Raw genomic sequence first — 25066 nt, forward strand, 5'->3', positions numbered from 1 at the left:
TTTTATCTCTATTTTTTCCTTTGCCAAAGAAGATATCAGTTTTAGTTGCTCCAATGCAGGACTGCTCGCTTTGACATTTCCCGGTTGTCTGTAGTGCTAGGCAATAATTAAATATCAGGTGCATAAGCTGCTCTTTAATTTGACATGTGTGCTCCAGGCAATAAACACATGCAGTGCAACGTGGGAGTGTAATTGCTAAGGAATAAAATCTTGTACCAAGTGAGATCATTGTATCAGGTACTGTGTGACAGCTCATTTGATCATTATGCCCAGGCTAAAGAGGTTGCCTAATTAGTTTCCATTAAAACTCACCCTTTAATCAGGAATTATTCTTGCATAAAGAATGTCACTTGGTCCAGATGAATGAACAATGGTTCCCCCTTGAGATTCAACTATCTGTTACACTTGGGATGCCATATGTCTTTTCAAACAATTCAGCTACAACAGTACTCTGTGAATTTGGATCTCATAGCACTATGCAGTATTTGCATTTTCTTGATACCAGCTAGCTTTCTATAGAATAATCACAATGGTATTCTGTATATACTTCATCAAGCCAGAGAAGCCATGTTCAAGCAGCAGGAAGCGTGTTGTAAACACACAAATGACTAATTGGGCCTCTCTTAACTAATGTGTCTTAGTTGTATATATTTCGTTAAGTGACATACATAGCATATATGCTATTACCTGGAGCTAGACTTTGGTCTCTCACCTAGAAACGTCAAGGTTCATCTAAATTTAATATTTTGAAGGGAAATAACTTTCTAGCCTTTTTTTTCTTGTGACAATAGCTTTGTCAGCTGAAACAGATCACAGGCTGTGATTCCATATCCTGTCCTGCCCCGCCCCCAGTCTTGCAACTTAACTGCCTTCCCCCTGTTCCCACAAGACACATGAGGCTCAGGAGGTTACTGGGTTCACGCACATCACAGATGTGGAGCTCACTTATTGGGTATGTTTCACTCTGAACATTTCTACTTTTCTACAAGTTCCTGGTTGTCCGGCTAAGTTGGCTCATCTGCCACAGAGCAATTGCAGTGGCTCGTCTGAGCTGACCAGAAACTGCTCTCCAGGAGATGCTTCTCCCTCTGGCAGTGCAGGTGACTGTAGGCCACGTGCAGAGGAAGAGGCTTTCAAGTCAAAGCCCAGCACCTGTAGTCAGTGGCCTCAGTCAACTCCCTTAATGGATCTGCTTCTACAGATGCGAACTGTTTTTATGATGTTTGCAAAATTCCATGGGCTGGACTGGCAGTTTGAAATCTAGCATGCAGGCAGAGCTGCTAGGTCCACTTGCTTTCCCCAGAGACATCCTGGTAGTAAGCTGTGAGCTAAGTTTCCTTTCTGTTGTGAGGGATGATCCTACAACATGTCAATGTCTGCACTGACTGTATCTGCCAGTGCGATGTCCATCCTTCTTTTACTTAAATGGTTTATGGAACATCCAGATAAACAGGTCTCAAAAATAATTCCCCAATCTTTTTGCAGCTCAGACTGTTGCAGACCCCTGTTGTGTTTGGAGGAAGGAAAAAATGTTTTGTGGCCTTTGCATACCTGGAGGCAATGCCTTTTACAGAAACAACTGCAATCTAAGGTTGTGTGAAAGATTGCCACAAACATTAAGCCACGTGTCATGGAACAAGTGTCATGCAGGATGCCTGCTCCAGGTTCATTCTTGGTAAGTCTGAATGCTCTAAACTTCATACTTAAACCTGAGCTGTATGAGCTTTTACACCGTAAGGGTACTCAAGGCAATGGAAGAACATGCATGCAAGGTGAAATTCATATCCTTAATATTTGTTGTTGCTATTGCTCTGAGTGCCCCCATTCTCCATACCCAGTAGATGATGTGTCATACCCAGAGTGAATGAGGCAGACAGGAAAAGTGGCTAAAGCACATGATTAACATCTAGAATCTGAGGAGAAAAGAAATGGTTTGATGATCTAATGTGACTTCCTGAATAGCAGAGGCTTTTAATTTACTGGCTCTCATACCTTGAGCTATGTGTGTTTAGGAAAATAAGTATTCTGTGTTGTCTGAGAGCTGTCCACCTTTACCCAATACTTTCTTTGTGGCTGTGGTTGATCTCTGATACATCAGAGGAGGCTGGAGAAAAAGGAATAAATGTCTGTGAGCATAGAAACTGAATTCTGATTTCCTCTGGCTTCCTGTAGTTAATCCATACTATTTTGGCATTCTTGCATGTATTTTACACCCCCTTCTAATATCTCCAGCAAACATCCTTAGTTTTCTTTCATGTTCACAATGCCACTCCTAGTTTCTTTTTATGTCCCCCACTTGTATTTGCCCAGGCTTCTGGAGAAGTATGTTGTGGCTGATTCAGAGTTACAGACATTGATCGGTGTCAGTTGCTGTCTCTTGACTATTAGTCAAAAAGGATTTGTTGCATCTTAGTTACTTCAGACCCAACAAATGCCTAGAGGGGCTCCATGATGATGATTTATGCAAATATTTTAGTGAAGCTCCTAGATGGTATCCAGACTACTCTGGTGGTATGCAATGGTAAAGATCAATTAATGATAGAATGATGTGAATTATCTGGCTATAATATCTTTATTTTTAAGGAGTTTATTGATAGCTCAAAAGCAAGGAGATATGTCTAGTAACCATGAATTAAGTACCTTCTCTTATTCTGCAGGCCTCTCTCTTAGACGCCTGTGCATTGAAGAACACACAAAATCTCTGTAGATGATTGATCTCAGAGCAATCCTTTGGTAATAAAGACTAACATAACTCTTAAATGAAAACGAAAATTGGGAAATTTAATAGGGGGATATATGAATGCTGAATTAATAATGGGTAAATTTAATAGCATTAGTAGTAGCATTTGGTACAAAGGGCACTGTGCCCAAAAGGGAAGTTTCATATTGTCTTGAACCAGGTTAACCTCTTTAACCAATCAGTTTTTGTGCTAAGCGTCATATTTTGTATTCTTGAGTTTTTGGATGTAATCACTGCATTTTCCCTACCTAACTAAACTTTTTGATTATACCAATGAATTCTACAGGTTATTTATAATTTGTGGTTTGAAAAAACCCCCACCAAAACCCAGAAACTTTTTTTATCACTTTAAAAAGAGTGTTTTTGCAATCTTACTGAAAATTCTCTTGTTCTCACATAGTGGTAGGGTACATGGGAACATCTGAATTCCCTCATGCCATGCATTGGATTCAGTAGCTCTAGCATGTTCCCTCCCTCTTCCCCTTGTGGTTCCTCTTCAATAAAAAATTCCAAGTGTTTCAAGGTTTCCTTCTGGGGATGTATTTCTGTGGCTGCAATCATGACTGTTGCCTGGTTTTGAATCCTGTTAGCTGCCCTCTTCTTTCTCTGTGTTCTTTTCAAGGTAAGATAGACAGAACATACAAAATTATTCTGTAGAAGCCTATCCCATTGATTTATAACATTGAGGCTATTGTTTAATTTTTGAACTTTTTGAAGATCACAAGATACTTCTGGTTTATGCCATAAATCAACCTGAATTCATTCTAGACTTGACTCAGCTTTACTGAAAGGTTCATGAACTTTGCAAACTTGGCTCAAATATTGGTGAAAAGCTGCCTTGAGATGCATCACATTTTGTTTAAAATGTTGCTATAACCCTAGTATAATTTTTAAGCGTATCTAATTATCTTCAGTAGCAAGCTTTAACCAGAAATGACCTAAGAAAAATACTTCTGTTATAAACAAAGACAGGGGCTAAAACCAGTTTTGGGTGAGCATTCAGGGCTACTTTTACTTTCTCCAAATCTGTTTGCCAAGGTCTGATTTTTATATCTTTTCCACAAAACACATTTTTCCGTTACAAATACATATGTTTATCTTTGTATTATAAAGTGGGAACTATTTTTATTACTCTTGTTATTAATCCAAGTAATCTTTTGTGTTTCTATAAGAAATTCACTAGAGTGGAATCAAAACATTGTTGAGTATAGAATTAACCTTTCCCATATGCAAAAAGCAAACTAAACTGCATTCAATGTAAATATAGTAAGAACCATCAGCATTACTTTATGTAATATCCTGATACTTTACAGTCCTTTTGGACCTGAACATATCAACCATACTTCAGAAGCCTTCATAAACTTGTATAAATGTTTTCTTTTGCAATGATTTTTCAAAGTTTCCAGTAACAATCATTTATTGGCCTCTTGTGAGTTGTACTGCATGGATTGAATATTATCAAGAAAAATAAACTGGTTTTGTTTTATTTCTCTGAAGTACTTTCTAAAAGAATTCTATTCAAAATGTACACGTTGGATCATATTCTGCCCCTAGCTATGGTATCTGATAAAATGCCATTGACTTTATTATAGTCCACTTTGACTCTGGCATATTTCCATGTACTCCAGGCTGCCAGTATAACTGAGGAGGGAAAACTTGACCTGGGGTGTGTTTTGCTTCAGAAAGAACTGCATTGTTTATCCTCAGTGAGGAAAGTATAGTAATTCACATGTTATACACATCAAGACAGAACTACTGCTAGAGTCCTGTTGTAAAGGTTCCCCCTTACAGAGCTCCCCAATAACTTCCCGGAATAGTCAGCTGCAAGCACTCAACATGGGGAACTGTGCTCAGCTTCAGCTTGTGGCTTCTTGGGAGTATGAAACAAAATTTGAATTTAGACACCATGCAGGTCAGGGGCCAGGGTGATTTCTGCTGTGAGGAGGAGAGGGACTGGGAAAGAGAGCAAGGGCACTGCAGCGTTGAACTCGCTGCTCCTGCTAGCATGGGAAGGATGAGGGTAGCAAGTGCTCTTGCTGCAGTAAGGAGGACCCTGTGCTTTAACCCATCCCTGGTATTGCTGCTGGGGACAGTGAGCGCTGCTGTCACTAGCTTGACTTACTGGGGCTCTTGTACTGAAATAGGTTCAGGGACAACAGCCATCTTTGACAGGCAAGCTGATTGCCAGCCTAGGAAATGGCCAGAACTCTTTATGCCTAGATCTGACCATAACTACCCTGCATCCCCTAAGAAGTCTTGACTGGGGGGGGGGGGAACCTCAAATGTGGGTCTAGGTAGGTTTCTTCATAATTTCTAGGTGTAGCCTGGAAAGCCTAGTTCTAATCTCCATGAGAATAAGGAACTGAAGATGTTTCAGAAAAATGTGAAATGGCATGTCATTTGCTGCAGACTATCCATCCGTGTGGCTACTCTCTCATGAAACAAAAGCCATTTTGCTTTGAAATAACTACTGTGAAAAAGATAATTTATTTCAACTGGAATATATTCTGGAAATTTATCTGTGTATTGAGTTAATGTTTTCCAGCCTTCCTCTCCAGCTATGAAGCTAGCAGTTTTTTCTTTTTATTACTTTTGAAATTAACACTGCTTTCAAAACACGTCATTCTGGAAAAAATACCGAATATACTGAAATTCAGGATAACAGTGTTAGAATTGGGACCGATGCTTGTTTTTTGAAATATACAAAATTTACAAGGATCTACACATCATCCTTAAATATCAGATTAGTACAACTGGAAGTATAGTGAAAAATCTCATTTTAACAAGATAATGATGTATTCATCTCTAAATTTGATCTAAAAATATAGAAATTTTATATGTGCTATGTCTTCATTTTTCAAATATTGTTCTCTAACTTTTAAAAAGGCCAAATTTCACGGGAGCTTGCATTTTAAGTTCAAAAACCAGTATGCATTTACAGCTGACTTCATTTTGAAAGCTTTTACTGTTCATTCTTTCACATAGAACATTGAACACGTAATATTCACAGCCCTCATGATAATAGGTTTGTTGGGACAGGGAAGGCATCTTTCTTTCTTGTTCCATTTGAGTTAATACATCTGGTTTACCCACTTGAGAAATAAAGTTGGCATCTACAACCTCTTGTTTAAAAGATGTCTAGATCCCATCCTCTGTGGTCTGTCAAGAGTGGTTATGAAAGGGTCTCTTTCGAGCTTTGAAGAAAAAGGATTTTTGTTCATGTCTTAAACTTAGTTTATAACCAAGTATCATTTATTACTCTTATTTTTTGGTTTGGTAAAGCTACCAACTGCTAAAACAGGACAGATGTACATGTTAAGTTGGATTGAGAAGTGAAGCAGAAGCACACAGATTTCACAAAGGAGACATGGAAGACCTCTAATGCTTTTCTTTACAGGAAAAAAAGACACTAGTGTGGATCTTAGAAAGTGGAGTATAAGCTTTCAATGGCAAATGACTGGAAACATATTTTTTCAGTTGGCCCAAAACACTGCAATAACTAATATCTATAGGGAATAAAGGAAGGATCAATAAGTGCAAGTGCTTTAGTTATTTAAGCATTTGCTAAAGTGGTATGATTCTCTTAAGTCACAAGAAGATACTGCTGTTATTTTACCTGGAAAATAACATAAATATATAAGAATTTATATCTATTTATACATGCTTAAAGAAAAACACAAAGATTTATACATGTCACAATTTTAATGTTTACTTATGTTGGCAAATTTTAAGAACTTGTTTGACATGCATACAATGTCCACATTATAGCTACAGACTGCTTGGCCAGAAAGTTGAACCAAGAATAGTATCTAGGCTGACTACAGTCACAGTGCAAGCAGCAGTTGTATGGGTAGCAAAATGGCCCTACTGCTCCTCCAAGGCTGGTGCACAGCCCCAGAAGGCTCGGGCTGACTGGTGTTGCTGGAGAAGTTAAGAACATGATGTGCTCTGGTTATTGCTGACAGGTGGCAGATGTACCCGCTACTGGCAGCGGATCTGGCACAAATAAAGGCTCTTCCCTGAAATCTCCCAGTCTTCTGGCCTTGTCCCTGCTTCCCTTCTTCCTTGGTGGGAGTAGCTTGATCCCTTTGCCTCAGGATGAAAAATCTGTTTCTGCCTGCCTACTTGAAACAGTCAGAATTATATATGCACGATCATGTTTTAACTGTTTATTATGTTTTATTGAGATATGGACTGACTGGGTGAGATCTAAGGTGGGTGGGAAACTGGCTGCTCAACAGGCTCAGAGGATTACTAGTTCAGGGTCCAGCTAGAGACTGGTTACTAGTGGCATTCCTCAAGAGTCAATAGTAGGGCCAATGCATTTTAGTGTCTTTGTTACCAAATTGGATAAGGGATGGAGTGTACCCTCAGTGAGTTCATAAATGATGCTATGCTGGGGAGCAAGTCCAGCAATCCAGAGCAGCCTTGGAATGCTGGAGGAATGGGACAACAGGAATCTCATGAAGTTCAGCAGAGCCAAGTGCAAAGTCCTGCACCTGGGTGGCAGACTGACAAGGGTGCACTTCTGTGGAAAAGCACTTGGCTGATAACAAGTCAAACCTCAGTTGTGTGAGCTTGTGTCAAGAAAGGTCAGCAACTTACTGCTGTGTCAGCAAGAGAGCAGCCAGAAGGCTGAGGGAGGAGATTGGTCCCCCTGTCTTTGGTGAAAGGGAGACAGCATTTTAAGTTCTGTCTCCAGTTTGGGGCTTGCCAGTAGACATTAGTAAAGGGGGGCATGTCCATTAGAGGTCTACCAAGATCATTGAGAAGGCTGAAGAACATGATGTACAAGGAGCATCTTGACAGTTTGTTTGGTCTGAAGAAGAGAAGGTGAATCATCCTGCTGTCTTCAACTGCTTAGTAAGTTATACCGAAGATGGATTCAGACTCTTCCTTAGATGTACCCAGTAAAAGGGGCAAAGGACACAGGTTACAACATATGAAATCCTATTTTGATATTAGGGAAATTTCACACTGAAGGTGCTCAAACATTAGTGCGATAGCCCAGAGAGACTGTGGAATCTCCATCTGTGGAGATAATGAAAACGCGACTGAACAAGGCCCTAAGAAACTCAATGTAACTTTTGAAGTTGTCTCTAACCTTGTCTCTGGCCCTGCATTTAGTGGGGTGTTTGGGCCAAATTACCTCCAGATGGCTCTTTCAACTTAAATTATTGCGTGCTTCTATTGTATATCCATTTTTATATTATGGTACGACTGCCTGCTAATACAATCTCTACAAATGGAGAATGTTACAATAAGTTGTAAGTTTTAAAATGCAGATCTGATCTGAAAATTAATGCATTATTTTACATATTAATGCAAGACACAGTATAAAAGGTCCCTGCTGGATTAATTTTTGCTATAGGTTATTTGTTTTGAGCAGTTTGAACTATTCCGTCAGCTATCCTGTTGCAGGAAAATCCTTTTCTTGCACCATTTTTTTCTGTGGTGTAATTAACTGTTTGTTAGATACTATAGTCACTACACTATCCTCATGCCAGGTGCATGTCAGTGAATCCTAGTTCTTACTTGGATTCTGCTCATTGCCTGAATTCTCTGGTCTTGATTAGTGTTGCCTGATGTCCATAATCTGCTTCTGAAAAAGCTTGCTGAATCATTTCTTTTCCTTCCTTTCCTGTGTGAAACTTCTCATGTCCCTTCAATTTTTGTCATATGAAACTTTTAAAAATCCTGTTTTCTTATCTATCCACTTACCTTGTAGCTGACTGCTTTGCATGTTGCTCCAGAGTTTTGCTCTTGTAGGCAAAACTCGGTGAATGGACATAGTGAGCCTTAGCTTCCAATTGCTCCTGCCTCAGCAGCTGCATACTTCTGTTTACTGCTTGACCCTTGTCTCTCACCTAATGGATATGTAAAAGTGAATGCTATGAAGCTGTTTGTGACATAGCATAACATCAACATAATAATATTGATCAGGTCATTAATGAGCAGGCAAGGGGGGACCATCCCAAACCGTTGAATCTCCATGCGATCTGCAGTATTTTTTGGCAGAAGTTTTCTTGGCTACATCTATTAAAGCATTTGGAATTGAAGTACTTCCTCTTGATTGCTATAAAGGCAGAAACTTTCCTGACTTAGGCTTTTCGTTGATGTCACCTGAGATGGTTCAGTATCTGTTATAAACCCATTATAATGAGACATCCACCCAAGTGTTTGGGAAAAGACCAGAACCATGTGGTTCTGCTGAAGAGGGCAGCACTTTGTTAAGAAAACTGCAAATTGAAGAGCAATATTTGGTTTTGCAAATGCCTTTGAGTACAGCAGTGCTTTGAGAACGTGCCCCTGAGAGGGAGAGAAACAGAGAGATAAATACGGTGAGATGCTTTTATTCAGAGTTGGTTTGGAGAACTCAGAAGATGCATGAAAAGACATGAAGAATTCATTGACACTATTGCAACAGTATAGTTTTTCTATAACTATAACTTTTCTAACTTTAAGGGATTGTTTTAATTATTACAACAATAACTGTAGCTATAACTTGTTTCTATTTACCTATGTGCTCACTTTCCCTAAAGCTGGCCTAAGGGGAAAGATGTCTGTTTTGTGGCTGGGATGTATACTATTAGGATGCCTTGTTTGACGATGGTTGTGCCATGTTCCTTTGGGAAGAGTGGTTCACACTAGGGGTGGGTGCCCCAGGGGATGGAGCCCATGAGGGCAGGGGCTGCTGTGCTGTGTGGCGTGGCTGGCTGGCAGGCAAGCAGCATGGGGCCATGCTGTGCTCCTGTATTGTGAGGTTACGGTGAGCTGCAAGGGCCCTGAGGAGACACAGGAATCTTCTTAGAGCCCAAGAAAAACAGGGTTTGCTGCTATTGAGAAACCAAGCTGGCAGTGAGGGTGTGTTGACAGAGGAAGAGTATTTTGTAAAAACTCTTCCTTTTTGTGGCCTACTTACTGTGAATTTGCTTGGGCTTTGCCATTTTTGCAATGTAAAGGAGTATCAATAACGCAGGCAAAACCACCCAGCTTGGGCTAGAGGTGAGGTGTCAACATGTGTGCCTGTGCCAGGTTGTTCCCTCGGACCACCCAGCTTATCTGAGGTGGGTCTTGTAGGAGATGAACTTTTTCAGACAAAAAAGCATCTGGCCGCTCGGAGAAGTACCAGACTGCTGTCTGAATTGAGAGTGCAACCTGGAGCTGGGCATGAAATGAAATATTGCAGAGGTTACCTAGAGACTAATCTGGAGTGTTACATTCAGTCTGTTCCCCAGAGGCTGCGTTCAGGACAGATTTCATGCCTTTATGAACTGAAGCAGCCTTAACTTGTAAAATTGAGAGGAGCCAGAGAACAGGGAGTTCAATTTTCTGTTGTAACTACCTTTACTTCTCCTACAACGTAACTTCTTGCGGTTAGTGTATGTATGCTTCCAACAATGCTACCAATTTCCATCATTCTAAGGCATGCAGCTAGTTTGTGCGGCTACAACACTGGTATGAGCATTAGATCACATCTGGGGAATATTGCACAATTCTTCTGCATCTAAGTCAAAGACTTCTTCAGCAGAAGGCCCTGTTGACTTGTTGGAGAATGTAATTTTGCAAGGGTAAATCTCTGGGGTTTAGAAAGTTTGTCAGCCCAACTCCAACAGGGTATGGCAAGACTAGTTTTGAATTTTTAGAAGAGAAAGAGATTAAATCTGCTGGCCAGAGGACATGAGAGTGAACATAAAGACAACAAAGGTTGTTTACACTGCTTTGCATGGATCTATATATATGCTTACATAGAGTTCTCCCTTAATTGCATGAGTAATGTGATCCAAATTACTGGTTGATATTTTGGGTAAACTAGTATCTGGTAAATAAATTAATACCAGAGAAAGTTTTGTGCCACCTTTAGGGATTTCTCCAGCAGTTTATATCTGTTCAAAAGCTATTATCATTGTTTATAGCCCTAGAATATTAATTAATGTCTCCTGTCAGTGAGTTGTGACTGCCTTTTCTAAAACTATCAAAGGACTGTGACGTCTTACATTTTCATCTGAATTGCTTCTATTATTTGAACTGTAAGTAGCAGGGTTCAAATGCTTTCTCTTTTCCTGCAGCAAGTACTTTCTCAATGATTTCTTCATAAATGTTACCCTGTAACAAAGAGGAAACAGTAGCCTGTGTTTTCTTGTCAAAATAAAGCTTACATGAGCCTGTTATTTTTACTATTGCCTTAGCATCCCAGTATATCCATAGTGCTATTCTGCCTCTTTTTTTTTTTTTTAAAGATAGCTTCACAGATATTTTATTAGTTACCGCATACTACGTTTCCCATGATGACATGGTGAACACAAAGATTCATTTCAGCAGCTCTGTGAGCCTGGACCCTGGGAATCTACAGGTTTCTTCCTCACTGAAGAAAGGGACCAGCCTGTGGCTGGTAAGCCATGTGGAGATTGAGGCAATGGAAGTGGAGCTTCAGTGCCCGGCCCATGTGATGACCAGCATCAGGGCCGTGATAATATGCTAGGGTTATGAGTAATCAAAATTCATTCCAGAATGAAGTGAGAATGCCAAGGCTAGCATCGCCAAACAGCTGGACATTATTATTTTCAGCAGAGGAAAAGAAAGTGTTCAGGGAAGCCACTCTTCTTTACGTTTTTGAGACATGGTGTACTGCAGCTCTGCACAGAGAACTTGCAGTTTAGAAAGCTGGTCTAGATGTTTCAACACAAATAACCTTAGTGGGAAAATAATCTTAGGGATCATTAATGGAAGGAAAAGGTTTTCCTGCATATTCTTGATTGTTCACAGAACCTGCTGATGGGTAAACTTAAGAACCTTTCTGATTTTTGTACTATTATTTTCTCAGTTTCCATATAAAGCTTCATGCTTGGATGTGCAGTTGAGGTTATGGTTTTTTCCTTTAATGGGAAAGGCATAGATAGACATTGGCTGTCCATCCATATTAGAATCAGGCTTGAATGTCAAGTTTTTTAATGTTGCATGAGTGTTATTCTTTAAGCATGTAGGACAAAAACTACTAATATAAAAACTTATATTACTTAGGTGCTAGGGGTATAATAATTTAAGCCATGTCTGTACAAATTGTAACTTTATGACATTATCATCACAAGCCAAACCATGTTTTAAAAGTACTGCTATTCAAATTGATGTCCTTTGGTTCCAATCGTGTTGGCTGGCCAGAAACTTTTATAACTCATCTCAGCTACAGCTCAGCTGAAATCAGATTCTCGGACAAAACCTTACTTATAGTGGTTCCGTTAAGCACTTTCCATTAGCATGAGGAAAAGGGTTCAAATCCCATACTGGATGAGAGTGGACCAAAGAAAAGGGAGGAAATGTCTTAGAAATGGCCTAATTGTGGTGTCGGCCATAATAAGAAGTGCATTACAGGGACTTTCAGAGGCTGTTGTACTTGAAGACAGACCATTACCTTTGAGATGGTACAGGCCAGCATGTCTTTTCCTTATGTTGGAGGTAGTGGAGGAGGAAAGTAGACAATCATGTCCTCTCTCTTCCTTACATTGTCTGGATGCCAGTAGCAGTGAGCAAGTTGAACTTTCCAGTCTTCTCCCAGGAACATGTTCTTCTCATTTTTTTCCCCCCAGGTATTCTGTCTTTTTTATCTTGTGTCTCTTCATCTGGAACGCTGCTATTTCTTTGCCTTCCTCCTGTGTTTAGAGAAATGGAAGCAGACAGGAGTGATAAAGGGAAGGATAGCTATTTTTCCCTACAGTCTATTCTGAATCCTGAGATCTGCTGTCAGAACAGCTTGCCATTGCAGATGTAAACTGCTGTGGTAAGGTCTGAGCCAGAGCCTGGCCTGGTGAGGGTCAGCAGCCTAATCCTGTGCACATTGTTGTCTCCTCATTTGGTAGTAAGGCAGTGAACAAGTGAGGGAATGAAGGATCAGAGAAGCTACCACATCTCAGTGGCCCTGCACTGTGGGAAGACAGTATTAGAAGGAATAATTAGAACTTCTGTAGAGACCCTGTCGCTCCCCAAGGCTACAAGTGTCAAAAATCAGAGTAGCTGGAAAGTAAGGTCATCAGAGGAGCTGATTGCAGAGCTGGAAACAGGCTCCAGGATCTGTAACTTTCTTCATGTTTTTCTTTGCTAAGGAATTTTGTAAGAAGAAAGCTTATTAGAAGGAAAAAACCTTCAAATCTCATCAATGACAATAGCTGGCAGCTACAGAGAAACTTACATTTTAGTATTTCAGTAATCATGCAAATAGCTGTTTCGGTGAGAGAAGAGGGAATTAGTTCAGGTTTTTACAAAGCACCTCTTGAAGTGAAGATCACTAATGAGTAATTTGGAATTGTTGTCAGATCACTGGCCAGATAAGAATTTGCAGTTAAGCATTGATATTGCTGCCTGTTAACAGCAATCTAATTACTGACAGTAGTTCTAGGCTTTATGTACATCATCCCTCTATATGAAGAAGTCTTCTGGAATTATCAGGTGCATACAGCTCATATGTCTTTGAACCTAAAGTATTTTCTGAGCCTTTGCAAAAACTGGCTTAAAAGAAAATTTGTTTATGTTTCCATCTGTACCTCTGGTAAAATTGACCAAGAAATGTGTGGCACCCCTTTATATTGAGCTATGAAGCTACAGGTCAGATTCTAGCTAGTAAAATATGAGAGAGGGAGCTAAAGAGCAAGGGAATGAGCAAGCTGAAATTGTAATAGACACAGATTCATGGAATTACAGTTTTCAATTATTCTTTTTAAAAAAAGAAAAAAAACCCCTTACCACGTACCACCAAAATACCTTTGTTCCTGAACTGCTGCTATTCTGTAATGAAATATCCATATATAAACAGTATAAAATGCTTTCCGTTTGACTTCCAGAGGGAGTCAAATGCACAGTTTGCAGGCTTTAACTCACAAGCCTAGAGAATTGTTGAACAGCAGTCAAAATATTCAGCTAAGACATGTAACTTTAATCTTCAGAAAGTTAATTTTTCTTGACTGAATAGCAATGGACCTTTGGGCCAGGCACAAGTGCTGACTTTCATGGGTGGTGTGCACATGCATCTACTCACCAAACCTGGTCCAAGAAACTCTAGGTAGCTAACTTGCCATTTAGAAAGATAAACAGTCTATTCAATTTAGAATCGAATAATAGTAATTTAACATACTCGAGCCAAAGTAATTACCTTTCACTGTTACCACAGCATGAAATTACAGTCTACAATAATTTTGAAATATTGATTCTTTCAGGAATCTTATGCTAGAAGTGTGTCTTGAATGCATTGTGCACACTGGAGGAAAGTGAAGTTTTTACATGCCTATGTTGAGTAATTTGACTTATTTTCAAATACAGTATCTACTGTAGAGTAGATCTACTACCCAGTAGTTTGAGACTGTCTAGCAGCTGAAGAGATGCTGCCACTGAAATTCCTCATACATGCACCTCAGGTGCCATCAGTTTTTGTTTGTTTTACAGATTTCTAATATGCAAAATCTGCATGTCCCCAAGATAGGCTTTATTCCTGGTTTTTCTTTGAGTTTTCTCTTGTTCCTGTATCTTATTGAAAGAAATCAGTTTTGCATGGAGAACGCCATTAATAATGAAATGCAGTCTGTGTGCTTTTTAAAAGTCTATTTCTTCCTTATAAATAAATGGTAATTTGTTTTAAAGCGTCATTGCACACAGTGTTCAGCTGGCTCTCATGCATTCGATTATTTTAAATAAATGTACCATAAATGGAACAAGTTCTTTCTAATTTGCAAATGATATGCAACATTTTTCAAAAAAAAGAGAGAAAAAAGAAAAACTGTAAAATTTGTTCTTAACTACATCTCATTAATGTGAAGCTGTTCAATGACCTGTAAAGATTAAAGAATTAGTGAATTGGTAAAATTATCAGAATGAAAAATCTGTATAATTTTGATTTCAATTTAAAAATCTGCTAAACAGTCTAGGGGCTTTAGAAAAGTATATTACTTTTTAATATCTGTTCCACAAATGTCCTAGTATCAGTGTTACAAATGGACTGAAATAAAGGCAACAAATAGTATGTTTAAATGTATAGTGTTGCAACGTTCTGTTAAAGCTGTTTTTTTTCTTTTCATTAAAACAACTGAAGACATTTAATTAAGTGACCACTCTGCTAAGTGGAGCAAAAATTAATATACATAAATGAATTTATGTGTGGGCAATGATGCATAATTAAAAATATGCTTCAAATAAGGAGTTGAGGAGAAAGAAAACAGTTTAACAAGGATCTTCAAGACTATTGCCTCCTGAATTTTTAAAGTAAGACATGCATAGGGTTTACTTATTTGCAGCATTTGAACTAAAATTTATGATGAAATTGTCTTTAGAATACTGGATCTATGGTATTATGGGATAGTGATTTGCTGAAAGCTAGCCTTGACCAGAGAAATCATCTTACTATCTTGTAACTCTTGCATGTTACTCAGCCCGCTGAAAGTGCTACCTTCAGGCATACCTCATCTTTGCCAGACTTTCTTCAGAACTTACTAAAGTTCTCCTTATGGCAAGATATGTCAAAAATGGAGTGCATGGAAAACATTTATATGAAAACTAAAAGAAGATGTGGAATATAAATGTAAATTTAAGGAATACTCCTTTGACATGGGATGGCTATATTGATCATGTTACCTTAGTTGTAGGCTACCTACTTGAGATAGAAGTTCGCCTTTTATAGCTTAGTAATTGGAAGACGTCAGCAAATAAAAGGAGTAAACTTCCTTTCTTAAGTGAAAAGTGGAGTCACTTGATCTTTAGATTCCTGAATGTTTCAAGGCAATCTATACAGTTATCCTTTTTGGGTCATAAGTTGTTGGTTTTTTTTATGACGCAGTCTTTGTAAGATATACTTTGAACAGCCATCGTTCCAGTCATCCCAGGGTTTCAGGCAGTTTCTTCATATTTTCCTTGCCTAGTGAACAAATGTCAGAATGATGAATGTAAAGCTTTTACGTGTTCCCAGTCTCACACTTATGTTAAGGAGTATATAAAGTAGGTGGTGATGGAAAATCAGGCCTGTTTTGTCTTTTCTAACAAATACAGAAAAGTGGATTTGGATTTTGGTTTTGTGATCAGTTTTGTAATACTTGTGAGTGTTGCCTTAAAGAAGCTCCATGCTTTTTGTGTTACATATTTCTGACATTTCATTTGAACAAATACTGCAAAGTTCAGCCCTGTTTACTATTCTTGAAGAGAAACAAAGTAGGAAGAAATCTACAGCATCCACCTATGCCCCTCTTGTGTCGTGGTGATGCTGCAACGTGAAGGAGAGAGGAGGGAGTCACAGAAAGGCCTCCCTGCATGGCCTACCTCTCCCATTCCAAGAAAGCAGCAGCTGCCGTTCTGGTGATGTTCAGGTTCAGCTGAACTCCCATCCCCACTGAAAAAAAATAAACTCCTTTATCCCCTGTGGTATTTTATTGGCAAGTTTAGTTCGGTAATGAGAGGGCACTTTGGGGAGTACAAAAGCTAGAGTCCCTAAGGCCACATATAAAGAACAGAACAGCAACAGTTCTTTACTATTTTTTACTAATAAACACATGTAACAGTAACTGCCATTACTTAATTACTGCAAAGCAGTTTTAAACAACTGGCTTAACACTGTATTAACACAACATAAAAACAACCGCACCAGGAGTATCGCTCGTCATTATTGGATATGGCCCTATTGAAGCCAATGGCATGAAATTAATAGGTGCAGGGTTTGGCCCCTTAGGCCCCTGTTGGTCTAGGAATTCATTGCCTCATGGTCAGGTTTTCCATTGCCTTACAGCTTACAGTCTTGTTTTCATGAGCTTTGACAGTGTTTCTATTTCTAAATAAGTATGTATAGTTTTTTTTCATGATACCTATGGACTAAGAGTTTAATTTCTTTAACTAGTATGTTTATTTACTTCAGACACTAGTTAACCCTGAGAGTGGGTAACTATAGAACAACTTCTGCCTTCAACGTGTATTCCCAGAGGGTAGCTTAGATCTCATAGCTTCGATTTTCAGATACACTTAAGCAGAGCTCTGTAACTGCTGCGAACTGTACCTTTTCTGTGCAGTTCTGTGTACTTCCAGGTAGTTTTATTTTCTCTGTACCTGTGAGTTTTATCCAGCAGTTTTCTCCATCTACTATCTCAGTTCTGGAAGCACGCTGTGCCTTCCATGAATGTCTACCAAGATACTAGGTTCTTGTGGGAGTAGTGGCAATGAACTCCCATTCATAGGGATAAAAATTGCCTTTCTGTTCCATCAGTGGCAATTTTTTATCCTCTTTCTTGTTAATCACAGTGAAATGAGGAGCCCACAAAGAAAAGCAAATACTTAGAAGGTAGAGTATTCTTTTCCAATGGTAGATGCTGCTTTCAGACTTGTATGTGATGCAGGGGTGAAGAAGGAGAGGTTGGTAATAACTAGCAGAAGGAGATGCTTTGAGAAAATAGAAAACTTGAGTAGCAAGTTTGTCCATTGTGTGGCATTTCCATTGTTAAGAGATTGAAATAATAGCAAATTTGTAATTTTTTTTTCCCCCCCGCTGGCTGTCAAAAGCTCATGAAATTTACCCTGGTAAAAATTGCTTTATAATATTTTGTCCTGTAACGTTGTGAGCATTCTTCAGTTTTCATTTCCTTTCAGAATCTTTTGATACAATGCTGCACAAAGGGCTTTTCTAATTACCTGCAAGTTTTGTAAGTATCGTGTAGGGGTCTACTACATGAACTGATGATTTTTTCTTTTTTAAAGTGCTTTGATACCAAAGGCAAAAAGGTAATGGTGAGTTAAGTCAGTTCAGGGTACAAGGAGGTGGAGAAAAATTAAGTGCCACATGGATCAGTTTTAGCACTAATTCAATTTACTTTATAGCTTAATGATCAAGAGGAAAAAACATATGGCAAAATGATTTAAGATGCCAAAGATACAAAGGGTAGTCAAAATGAAGAAAGAGGGCAGTATAATTAAGAATGATTTGGATACATTATCTACATAAATAGAAAGTAATCTATATTTCTGGATATTGAGTTGTATAAAGCTAGGGACAAATATATAAAGAAATGCAGTACTAAGAAGTTATAACTTGGTTTTGTGTTTTTAAGATAGAAAATACTGTAAATTAGAAGTATTTGGGAACATACTAAATATTTCCAGCAGGACAATATTTTGTAACAGGAAATGTGCTCCTTGGTGCTTTTTATGCTGCTCAATTTACAGGTGAAAATTGTCTCTCTTCAGGGGTGGGCATTTACTTTCTTCACTTCTTATTTACTTGTTATAGCAGCTAGAACCTGCATAGCGCCATTGTCCTTAAGCTTGTGCAAAAGAGAGCGAGCATGAGGTTCACAAGAGCCTAAATAATTTGATTTTTAATTTTTTCATAATTTTAGAAAATAACTTTTCTACTTCTAATATATTTAGAAGAAAAATTCCAGCCTCCTGCCTGCCTTCCCTGTCTGTACTTGCATATTTTCCTGTGCTCATTACAGAAAGAAAGAGAACAACTAAAGCCCACTGGACAGTAGATATTTTCCAACATGGAATTCTGGACTGAGAATTCTCTGCTGAGAAATATCAAATTCTGAAATCCGATCAACATCCGTCTTTCTTCATGAGCAAGATTGTCATTTGCAAATGGCATCCTTTGAGTCCCTCTCACAGGCAATACCCCTACACATAGGGCTTGGACTCTCTTCTCACATGACTCTTGAAGATTTTACCTGCTGACTAAATGTTGGGTTTTTTTTCTCTCCACAAAGGTTCTTTTAAAAATGGTCCAGTAACAAGTGCAGGTGAGAATGAACAGAGTTATAAATAGCAGTCATGGGAGTACCAGATAATGATACACACTTTCAGAGGAGATACCAGAGATTCTGTGCTCCTCTCTGATTGAACTCAGGGTTTGATGGTAATGGGGAAGAGAGAAAGCACTGACAGCTCTCTGGCCTAATGAAGGGGTTGCTGCAGTCACTAGATTAACTGGTGTCCAGCTGTGGCAGTGAGTTGACACAGTCATCGTGGATCCTGTTTAACTCCATTTTTCTGTTGCAGTGAGTGGGTAGCACCCTTCAGTCCGGTCAGAGGGTAACCTTGACTGCATCTGAACCCCTTGTGGGAGGTACGCTGTGTTCCCCATCTGGCTTCAGAGAGTGGGAAGGAGAAAGGTCAGAAAATGTTTCTTGATCTGGGCGCTCAGATGCGTATCTCAGTTCAGACATAGGCTATGCTTCTGCTTTGACCAGCAGTCACTTTAGTCATCCTGGAAATGATTACTTGAGCCTTTGAAAAAAAAAGGCATTCTGATCCTTTTGTACAATGTATGTAGATCTCAAAGGAAAAGGCCTATGAAAATGTTTACATTAGTTTTTAATAGGGCAATCTTTTTTTCTGTCAGAATTGCTTAGTTGGAGATTTGCCTTCTTTGGGGATTAGGCCACTTTACCCGGTTTCAGGGAACCTACCAGTGTCCAGTGCTTTTCATTTGCATTAGCAGTTGAACAGACAAGATTTGTGCAGATACCACTCTATACTGGCTTTACCCATGGTCCTTTTGCACTTAAGTTTGTCTTTGCCTTTTTGTATGTAAAGTATTAGAAAAGACCGAAGAAAATAGGGTAGTGTCTTTTGCTCTTGGGAAGTCCCCAGAAGTTTTTCTGGCCTGGTGTGTGGTGGGGGAAGGAAAGGGAATTCTTATTTCCACAGAAAGGTCAAACTCTCTGAAAAGATTTAGTTGGAATCTCTGTGGGAAATCATTTGGAAAATCACTCCCTACTCACCTAATGTAATTCCACCTAAGCTAGCTTTCAAGATGAGAGTTATTGCAGGAAGGTAAACTTTTCATCTGTCATGAAGATTTGCTGTTGTATTTCTTTGTTGAAATGTTAACAACAGATTTCAGGAATGAAAATGTAGAGATCCAAGTTTTGTAAATGAGTTTGTATTGAAATTTCAGTATCAGTCTTCCAAAGCTGGCAAATAGAAACAGTCTTAATTGTGAGAAATATTTGTGAATTTTAGATTTAGAAGCTAATTTTGCATATTTGCCATAACTTTGTTACAACAAAGCATCCAGAGGAGAATGAGGGTTGATTGCTGGCATTGTGAATGCTTTTTTTCTCTCACTCTTTTTTTTTTTTTTTTTTTTTAAATGCTCTCACCCTGCCTTTGGGAATATGACTGCTCCCAAAGGTAAAAATTGATCAAAAAGAGAGAAGTTAGCTGTTCGGTAGTAGTAGTCCAAACTGTACAAATCAAAATGGAAATAATCTGCAAAAGCTGAATCTTCCAACTAATTCCAAATTTTGCTATGGAGCCGAAATAATATGTTTAGTGTAAACATTACGTGTGAGGGCAATGATTTATTTTAGTTCTGTACCAGAGAAGGAGGAAACTGTTTTGGGGTATTCAGAACCAGAAGGAAAAAACTCACTTTTACTTTTGATTCCACCCCCTGCTTTGCTTCAGCTGTATCTGTTGCTTCAACTGTATCTGTTCCCCTCATAGTCACTTCCTTTGCAAGGGTGGAAATATGAGTGAGATCACAACCAATGCCAAACACAAATTTTTAATTTGCTAATATTTTCCTGCAACACCTCATCATTTCTATTTCTTCATAACACCCCTACTGTGGGAAATAAGGTCACACAGCACACTAGTACTTATTTCACAATGCCTCCTGATGAGGAACATTTTACTATTCTCACATCTCTACCCCTTTTTCTCCTCCTCTCCCTGCCCTCCTCCCTCCTATTCGGCCCCTGCTAATAGCTGGTCTAAATTTCCCAGATTAATCCAATGTGCAAGAAACAGTGATACAAACTTGAAAATTAAATATACACAAAAGCAGAGAGGCTACAGAATGGAAGATGCACATCCTACTTGATTTGCTCTGTGACAGACAGACTTATAAACAGATACACAGCTTTGCCCATAGCCACTGTATTCCACAAACCCTTTGAAATATTTCAGTTTCATGTCTGTGATAATTAAAGAGCAATGACCTTCTCATTAGTGCCAAGAGGGCTGATGATGATTGTTCCCCATTTTTCTTAATGGATGCAAGCTACACACATGATCTTAGAATATCAAAGCAATTCTCCAAGATATTTATTAGAGTCAAAATTATGAAAACACATAGCAAACCTTTAGTTTGAATTACAAGTGTTAATATATGCAGAACCAAATGAATAGCTCATCTTTCTTCCTCTCTTGTATCTTAAATTTTTCATTACAAATTTCCAGGGCTTCAAAGTAGTATCTCACAGTCGGTCCCCTTTTTTCTCTCTTGCATGACAAAGAGCTGTCAAAAATTGTTCCTGTGTTTGTTAGTATTTTTCTCTTTTTTCTCTCATCTAAATGTCAAACAACTTAGCTTAAATAAAGCACAGCATTCTTCATCTGGTGCTTCTCAAAAGAAAAACAACACCACAGAAGGCGTCTAAAAAGGCCCTAATTAATGTTTCTCATTGATTTTGTTTTAGTGTGATGTATTTTATGAAAAAAATATGAATCCAGAAGGCACTCTCATTAAAATCATTAGTGGCTCAATGTTAGCTGAAAACAGCTCATTCTTTGGTGCACTGTAGTGCTTAAAAGCACGTTCACACACACAGCTTCTTATTTAACATCACAAGCTAGTGTTAGATGAAAACTAGCATTAGTTTTGTCAGGTACCACTGAACTATGATGAGCACAATGTACAAAAGCTATATCAAGGTGAATAATAAGAATATACTGTTGCTCTAGCTTGCATATCTCTCTAGGCCCTCTTTCATATTTTAAAACCCAAGAATGTAACTTTCTGTAATTGATTTCTGTTATCCATTTGAGAAACAATAACAGCCAAAAGAAAAGGAAACAATAATCTGGGGCCCATTACAGCAGTAAGACCTAGAGACGTTCTGGTTTTTAGGCAAATTCCTGGAAGTTTATTGCCAAGATTAAGAGAGACGTGTTGCTATTGCAGAACTGTGTTCACAGTTCTGTTTTGGTGCAACCATACATTGACTGTAGTCATGTGCCTTCTCCAACAGCACTTTGTAGTTCAAACTAAATGAAGAAATTCTGTGTGTACCTTCCAGAGGACCAGAAAAAGAAAAAAATGAAAAGAAATAATTAAATGGGTAAGGAGGTTTTTTCAAATAGTTTTTTTTTTTCTCTAATCTGCTGCAATCATTATTATTTATACAGGGCAAAATGTGCTTTCCAGAGCAAGTATGAGAAAGTCCTTTCTAAAGCACTGTACGATGGGAAACCATTTTCAGAGCAACACTGCTTTGTACTGAAATATGACTTTTGCAGACAGTATTATTTCCAATGTAAGAAAGCCAGTTTAATGATTTAAATCTGCTGCGTTCAAGTAAAATTGACTGTCTTCATAAGTCATGTGTTGTTTATCTGAGAATATTTCAGTAAGTTGGACAAATTCTGTGAAGTTCCAGTAGAATAATGCAGTAGAATAGGCTCAAAAGTAAGCACTGTTGCTATTGCTGTAGTCTGACACAAGGCATTAGAAATTGCTTTGGGGTTTTTTAGATTTAGGATGTACAGAGCTGCAAGTTAAACAGAAACACATTTTGGCATCAAACATATGCATCTTATTTTAAAAAATAATGAAACAATAAGTAATGTTATTTTTTCTACTGTCTCCTTTGTATTTTTATAAGAATCTTTATGAGCTGCAATAATACAGCTTGTAATAATATCTTTGTATTATGGAACCATACTGACAAATAGGGCTAGTGAGAAGTAGTGTATAAAGGGAATAGAAATATCTGGATTAAAAAGTATAGCTGTTTCAGCTGCTTAAGCTTTGTAACACATAGTGAAATGACTGAATTTTCATTATTTTGTGCCTTGTTTTTTAATATGTCATTCATTATAAAACTTCACTGAAAACTGAATCAATGATGGATGTGTATTAATATATGGCACACTCTGCCACAGAAGTCGCATTTTTAGTAGAAGAGGTAACATTTATTCTGGTATGATCACTGTTAATGGGGCTGTCAACAAAATTTTCGTAGAAAAATAATTACACTGCAAGTAAGGCCATTTAGATCTAGATACAAGTAGTAAACCTGTATTAATTTAGGATTCAGACTATGTTAATGGTTTAATATTTTTTCTTTATAGAGAACACAATAGTGAGGTCATCTGTAATAAAGATGATAATATTGAACCTTGGTAGTTTTCCTTCCTATGTCTATAGGACATTTATGGCTGAAATATGGTTGAGAGAGCCTTAAAACGTTGTTTTATGGCAATCTCTGTGCAGTGCTATAAAGCACTTTCTGTTAATGATAAATAAACTATGGAAGATCTATGTCTTAGAAAAGGGCTGTGTTCTTTCCCTTGTGAACAACCTGACTTTAGCAATGTTTAACTTATGGTTACATGAGCTCCAATTTTTAACCCGTTTGCAAGGAGATCTAATCCCACTAGTGTTAGCAGGTGTATAGACAGGCACATTGCTGCTGAGTTTGCCCTAAGAAACACAGTACACATAAAAGTTGCCATGATCGTTCTTTGACTCTTAAATGGCTTACTGTCTCAGGAATTGCCTCATTAAAAATTATATAAAATTGTCCAGTTTGTCTGCAAATAATTACTTTAGACACCTTTTACTAAAGCTGTGTGAGACTGTCATTGGTACAGAACTGAGTTCCTTAAGAGGTTATGAATAAGAAGCACAACTGGCTTTCATTCTTTGCTGAAATATTGATTGAATTTATTCATGCTAATGAAGTTGTAGAATATAATAGACGTGGTACTGTATTGAAAAAGATAAGGGCAGGTTTTGCGTTAAAGCTTCTGAGTATCGCACTGATGTGTTGGGGGTTTCAGGCTGAGAGCAAACTCAGAATATAGTTAGACTGAACTACAGTTTATATCTTACTCTTGATCACAGAACTGTGAAGCTGAAGTAATTCCATTAAATTCAGAGTGAATTTAGGTCTTATGTAAATGAAAATTTTTCTAAGTATACAAAGTCTTCCCTTTTTTTTTTCCTCTTTTTTTTTTTTTTCCTTTTCCCTCTCCTGGAATCTCTCCATTCCTGTATGCTTATCCTGGGTGCTTGCAGAGACTGTAGAAAACAATACCACAAACAGAAAATGTCCTGAGATGTCGCAGGTCTCAGATGAAACTTGGACTGGGACATCTGGAGCCTCTCCTGCATTGCCACTTTTCTCCTTCTTACACATGTTCAGACAGACTTTTTGCTTGCCTGCACATACTTTCTGGTGGAGAGGACACAATGGTCTTTGTGTCGGTTTACCACTGGATGGCTGGTCCCCATTTACAGTGTTAGTTTTTTTTAAGGATGATTGCCAATGAAATCTATGTCCCTGCAGTCCCTGTATCCATTCAGTGGAAATGGTGAGCTTCCTGATATCCTCTTTAGGATGGAGAAATACTATTTTGACCTTAAGGTCACCAATTGAAGAGTACTGTTCTTATTTCACTTCTTGATTATTCTCAATAAATACTATTTGCTACTGATTTATTTTACAGCTGAGCCTATGTTTAGGTGCTTGCCCACTTACGCTATCTTCAAAATACAAACCTATCCTTGACTTTAAAAGTTTGCAATTGCAAATAACTAATGCAGCATAGAAAGAAGAGGAAAAAAAGAGAGGAAGAGAGGTTAAGGACATTGCTAGAGATCACACGGACAATCCAAGGAGAGCCAGGTCTCAATTTGTCTAGCCCTGTTATGACTATTACTGTTACCACATTATTGTGTTTTTGCTAAAATGTGAAGAAGTGTTACTTTTATTACTTATATTTTCTACAGAAGTAGAATGCTGCTTGGTTGCACAAGCTGCTTCTTGCTAAAGAAGAAGCTTCAGGGACATGAATTGTGACTGATAATTGTCTCAGATATTTTGGATGAGCCAAGAATTCATAGCCTCTGGGAAGGTGAAAAATTCTAACATTGAGAAGTTCCTGGCTCGTGGGTGTAACCCAGTATATTTCTTTCCCTTCTGCACGTTATATCTGCATGTTATATATGTGGTTACTGTCAAAGAGCTCTGTATTCCGGCAGCAGCCAGAATATGTTTTTTATTTCTTTTGACTTAAAGAGCTGTACTCTGATGTGCAATAATTAGCCATTCTTCAATAACTGATAGATAATGCTTTTGCAGCTGTAATTTACTACAGCTGCATAAGAAAGCTGACTGATGGACAGAGAGGAATCAGACTGATGAAGTTTGGCTCCAGATCTAAACTTCATCAGAGCTTGGAAGTTTCTGGTACGTGAGCTTTATATGCAGAATCCTCTCTACTGATAGTATCTTGTACTGGTTGCACTAGCAGTTATTAGCCACTTCTGTGTATTGGACTTCAGGAAAAACATTTTCC

This window comes from Strix aluco, chromosome 16 (assembly GCF_031877795.1).
Source record: "Strix aluco isolate bStrAlu1 chromosome 16, bStrAlu1.hap1, whole genome shotgun sequence".
Classification (NCBI taxonomy): Eukaryota; Metazoa; Chordata; class Aves; order Strigiformes; family Strigidae; genus Strix; species Strix aluco.